Source organism: Ornithodoros turicata, unplaced genomic scaffold (assembly GCF_037126465.1).
Source record: "Ornithodoros turicata isolate Travis unplaced genomic scaffold, ASM3712646v1 Chromosome25, whole genome shotgun sequence".
NCBI classification, from domain to species: Eukaryota; Metazoa; Arthropoda; class Arachnida; order Ixodida; family Argasidae; genus Ornithodoros; species Ornithodoros turicata.
Genome location: NW_026999346.1, coordinates 794,100 through 800,420, shown reverse-complemented (window position 1 = coordinate 800,420; position 6,321 = coordinate 794,100).

Below are 6,321 nucleotides of genomic sequence, written 5' to 3'. Positions count from 1 at the left end.
ACAATGGGGTCCTTTGTGCAACGAATGCTACAGATAGTTTGTAAGGAACTCAAATAATCTATGTATATGACTGATGATTTGATATGATTTTGCAAAATATAGTTGAGGGCTAAAATAATGGCATACACTTCCGCTGTGAAAACGGACATAGTAGCTTTCAAACGATGTGACCTTGTAACTGCGCCAGTGACCACAGCGCACGATACACCGGAAACAGTCTTTGAGCCATCAGTGTACAACTCTACATGGCTGCCAAAGCTATCCTTTAGTACTTCAAATTCCTGCTGCAGTACGGTGTTAGCAGTATCACGTTTGTTGAATCTGGAAAGGGACATGTTGCATTTTGGAGGGGGCTGCCATGGAGAGATTTTCTTAGTTGTCTCAAGAATCATGAAGTTGTATTCTGGAAAGCCATAGTGTTTGACTGCTTGTGACATTCTAATGCTAAAAGAAGGCACGGCTGAAGGTCTGTTCAAGAAGTGCTGTCTGAATGGTGTATCTTTCACACATTGATATGCTGGGTTCTCGGGGTGACTCCTGATTCTGAGTGCATATGAAGCATCAAGGTAAAACCTATGTTGCTGTAAAGACCACTGATTTGATTCTATGTACAGACTTTGTATCGGAGAAGTTCTGAAAGCTCCGAGAACTAAACGCAGTCCTTGGTGGTGTACTGGATCGAGGATTTTGAGTGAGACGGCCGTGCTGAGCCGTACACAGCACATCCATAATCCAATTTGGAAAGAACAGTGGAGACATAAATCTTCTTGAGTGTGTCACGATCTGCTCCCCAGGACCGGTGAGAAAGCACCTTTAGAAGATTTTGAGATATAATGGCCTTTACCTTGAGGTGTTTGAGGTAAGGAAGGAAAGTTAATTTCCGGTCAAATATAAGCACAAGGAATTTATGCTCAGGCTTTACATTAATGTTGTGGTTGCCCATTTTAAGTGTTGGTTCGGGAAACACTCCCAGTACCCTTGAGAAGGAGACACAGACAGTCTTCTCCGGGGAAAACTTAGACATTTTCGTGCGACCATTTGACCAACTTGTTTACTGTGAGTTGGAGTTGACGTTCGCACCTAGCAATGCTGAAAGAGGAACAAGAAATTTGAACGTCATCAACATACAGTGAATACCTGACTGAAGGAGGAATGGCACTTGCTATGGAGTTCATCTTTACAATGAAAAGAGTCACACTTAGGACGGACCCTTGCGGTACACCGTTCTCCTGAATGAATGGGCGAGAAAGTGTCGATCCAACCTGGACCCGAAATTATCGTCCTTGAAGGAAATTGGCAATGCAGCGAAACATGCGGCCGCTTATTCCCAGAGTGCGCAGGTCCTGCAGAATACCATACCACCAGGCAGTGTCGTAAACCTTTTCGATGTCGAAAAATACGGACACACAATGCTGCCTTCGGACAAATGCTGTCCTGATGGCAGTCTCTAGCCGCAGCAGGTGATCTGTTGTCGAGCACGCAGCTCTGAAGCCACTCTGGAATTTATCGAGACATTTATTTTCTTCAAGGAAATACATCAGGCGATCATTCACCATGCGCTCAAAAGATTTCCCCTAGACAACTTGTGAGCGCTATGGGTCGATAGCTGGAGGGGTTTGAGGGGTCCTTTCCAGGTTTTAGCAATGGAACGACGGTTGCCACCTTCCAGCCAGACGGAAGACAACCCTCTCGCCAGCAAGATTAAAGAAATCAAGAAGGGATCCTAAAGCTGTGGAAGCTAAGTGCTGGATCATGGAGTAGGTAACGCGATCAGGACCTGGTGCTGTAACTTTACTGGATGACAGAGCCCTTTGTAGCTCAGTCATTGTAAAGAATGAATTGTATGCATGCTTGTCACCGCCTTCGCTCGGAATGATTTTATTTTCAAAAAGTCACTGCTGTAGTGAGCTGAGCTGGATACATGTTGCATATGCTCCCCAAGGGCATTGGCCTGCTCTTCCAAACTCTGACAAACTATGCCATTTACCTCCAATAGCGGGACAGAGTAACTTGTGTAATCCCCTTTGATTTTCCTTTGCCTGTCCCATATAAGTTTTGAGGGGGTGTTACAATTTAAAGAAGATACAAAACTTTTCCAAGGTTCTTTTTTGCATGTCTTTGTGTCCAGCGCGCCTTTGCACGTGCTTGCCTGAATGCAACTAAGTTTGCAGTTGTGGGGTGCCTTCGAAAGACACCCCACGCCCGATTTTGTTCTTTACCTGCAGTCTCGCAGTCGCTTGTCCACCAAGGCTTGGAGCGCTTAGGGAGGCGACCGGATGTTTGTGGGATTGACTGTTGAGCAGCATTTATAATGATGTCAGTAATAAGATTATTGGCATCTTCTATACTTAAACCTTGGAAAGATGGTGTTAGGAGGTTGGCTTCTTCTTTGAAGAGATTCCAATCAGCTTGTGGCAGTTTCCACCGAGGTGGACGTGTGCCTAGGATGGATTGGGCATTATGCAGTTTTAGAACTACGGGAAAATGATCGCTACCCCAAGGATTCTGATCTACTGCCCAGTCAATGCTTTGAAACACACGACAGAGAGAGGTCGATGGCAGAGAAAGATTGGTTAGCGCTGCTTACATACGTAGGACTTCCTTTGTTTAGAAGGCAGATAGACCTAGAAAGTAATATGTTTTCCACCATTTTTCCTCGCCGGTCGACTCTCGAGCTGCCCCATAAACAGTTACGGGCATTAAAATCTCCCAGTAAGAGAAAAGGCGGCGGGAGTTCGTCAATTAAAGTTTCGAGTGTGTTCTGAGCAACCACAGCTGATGGTGGTAGGTATACGGAACATACAGTTATGACCCCCTGGAGACATATTTGAACCGCAACTGCCTCGAGTGCTGTTTTTAGTGGAAGGTGCTTTGCAGGGAGGGTTTTTGATGTGAGGATAGCAACACCTCCAGACGAACGTGTTGCACCAAACCGGTCCTTTCGGAAAAGGTTCCACCGCCGGAATGTGTGTGTCCGTTGCGGATTCAAGTAAGTTTCTTGTAATGAGATACAGAATGCAATATATCTGTCTGAAAGATCGTTGATGCCATTGAGATTTGTGAAAAGCCGTCTACTGCAGGGTAGCCATAACGGAGGAAATAAGAGAGATATGTACGAGACATGCCTGCATTATGGAGAAGAGTGTACTGTTCAACGAAAGTTTCTTTATTTTTTCTTTGGCGCCTGTGAGAGTGACGTAGGCCACAGAAGAGGGTTGGGAAGCTGTGGTTACAGTTATAGGACGTGGTGTTTCAGAAAGAGGTGTACATGTTTCTTCACTTTGTGTTGTGTTCTCTGTCTGTATTGCGCATGAGATCATCCTTGGTTTCTCTTCAACGACAGATGAAAAGGACTCCTGAAACAGGAACGGAGATGCCTTCTTTCTGGCTTCTGGGTAGCTTAGTTTCTGTGTTATTTTGATGTGCACGACCTCTTTCTCGAACTTCCACTCGAGTACGAAGGGTGGTCACCTGCGCAGTTGACACAGTGATCCGGTCCTCTGCACTCTTTGGAGTTGTGGTCCTGCTTGCTGCAGCGAGCACAGCATGCAGACCCTCTACAAGCATCAGAAGGATGGCCGAAGCGGTTACATTTGAAACACCGAAGTGGATTAGGGATATATGGCCGCACTTCTGCGGTCAGATACCCTACCTTCAACTTTTCTGGTAAAGTCGGGCAGACAAATGTGAGGATTGTGTTGCGTGTCGTTATATATTCATTGTTTTTCCTGATTTTTATTTTCTTTACATCAATCACCTTCTGGTTTTTTAGATTTTCCAGAATCTCTTCTGAAGGGACATCGATGAGTTCTACTAGCGACACCACACCACGACAAGTATTAAGAGTCCTGTGCAAGGTTGATGTTATGTTGATTCCGAGCATTTGCTGTGTATTCAGTATGCGCTCACAGGCGACTTCCGAGGTGCATTTCAGAAGTAAGTCACCCGATCTAAGGCGCTTGATTTCGGTCACATTCTTTGACAGGGATGCCACCGCCTTCTCAATGAAGAACGGCGACATTTTCCCTAATGGAGTGTTTTTCTCAGTATCAGTGCTCACACTACTGACAACTATGTATTTAGCTTGGAAGGTGTCGGACACCTCTTTGAAAACTTCGGTCCGCGGACGTTTTCCGCCCGCGATCAAGGAAGGAGAAGAATGCTTAAGCATGCGATGTTTAAGAAAATGAATGTTCCCATTGGTCACCCACACTTCACATTCATACATGTGGGAAGGTCCCGGAGTTTTAAGGAAAACCTATCGGCCGGGGCTTGACCAAGCCCCGACCGCCACCGTTCAAGGCTTCTACCCTTCACCTTAAAACCCCTTGGCACGGTACAGTTAACACCTTGGGACTGGGGGCTGGGGTCCGTGGCGGCGCTACTCACCAAACACCAGCCGAGGCCGATGCCCCGTGCGGGGAGTTCGATTTCATATAATTTCTTCTTCACATTCCAGTTTTTCTCATTCGCTTGTCTTTTCATATCCCAAGTGGTCGCTGATCAGTCGGCTTGAAGTGTCACGGAGTAGAAGGATCCACATTTTGTGGAACTACATTCTCCAGATTTTTGTTTAAACATCCATCCATATATCGTTCGTAAATGCTCGCATTGGGAAACTGATACGAGTGAGTCGATGACAAGGACATGGATTTAGGGATATGGATATGGATTTACGGATATGGATATGGATGTGGATTTAGGGATATGGATATGGATTTAGGGATATGGAAACGGGCGTAACGAGAGACGGGTTGTCGTTCGTCAACGATAATTTGCTGCGTGCGGTGGAAGAGGCAGGTTATTAAAACAAGAACGACGACATCGTTTTCGGCGTATTCTCGAAGATGAAAAACAAATATGAAAACGATGAAGACGATGTGAAGCAAGCGGCGAGCACTTGACTTTCATCCATAGTTATTATAACAGGTGGCGCCATCGTACGGTCCGGGGATGCAAAACCTGATGTCCTGCTATGACAAGTACAGCAATAATGGTACAACGTGCGTATAGAAATGCATTTTTTGCTACAAGTGGTAACCAAAGAAAGTGAACATGTTTTGAAAATGGGTTTCTAAGAGCAAATCAGAACTTACTTCCCCGACACCGCTCGTGATATGCCCTCGAAACCGGTCATGAGCACTGGACCAAGGCAAAGGTAAAGGGTGTATAGCACAGAGTAAAGCCTGGTCAAACTGTTACCAGTTCCAGTGGCTTAGCGGGCAGGTGATGGCATTCACACAGAGACTGAGAGGTTACCCCAGTTTGAAATGGGCGCCTGCGCAGTTCCAAATGCCAAGTACAGTGCCAACTGCCGGCACAGTTGCTTGTGAAGTCGGCCCACGGTTCCCCCGAGCTCGGAAATAGAAATACCACGATCTCAAACTGTTCAGGATCTTTCTCTATGTCGTACTTTCTCCCCATATTAGATTCCTTCTCCTCCTCCTTCTCTCTTTTTTTTTTTCGCTATGCAAGAAGATACAACCACCAACAAATTTACACTGACCGCTCATGTATATCTCGCAGCTACGACTTAAATAAAAATGGTGCAGTGATGTTTTCACGTAAAATGTCTCTGCCTGTATGTGTGGCGACATGTTGCACGTGCCGCAGGGTAGCACTGCGGGTAACTTCGACCACCTGTACTTCTTTCGACGTACTCCGGAAGTATTTGACACACGGTGATGATGATGATGATATGGGTTTTTATGGCGCAGGGACAACTAGGTCATAGTGCCCCAAACTGTTCGACAGACGGTCCCGGAGGCAATGTTTACCTCTGCAACAATGCTACCATCCTCGGCAGGGTTTGAACCCGCTATCTTGAGCTCAGCATACACGGATTTCGAGCTCAGCCACGACTTGTCGTTATCACAATTTTTCAAATTTCAAAATTTGCTTTTAAATAATAGTTGAAATAACGTAACAACTTGAGAGTGATTCCGATTACGCTGCGTGTCATCAAAGTATTTTATTTTAATGTCAAAGTATTTGGAGAGAATCAAAGTATTTTTCGTCTCCGACTCCACGGTGTGCTTGAGGAGGGACACCATCTATGTAATTGTATTCATTGGCGTTGTGATATTCTTCACACACAGGAAACAGAGTACGCGAACTGCGAGCAAGCTATCTGTATACCAGCTGCTGTCCATCGGAAAGATGATCGCAAGACCACGCAACCCAGTTACGACCGTTATTGAATAAGGTCCTGGATTTGAAGTTAATTTACAATAGGCCACCCGATCAAAAGCCTTTGAAAGGTCTATAAATATCACTTCTAGATGCTTCCGTAAGTTAATTAACGGTCACCGCAAGACTGTG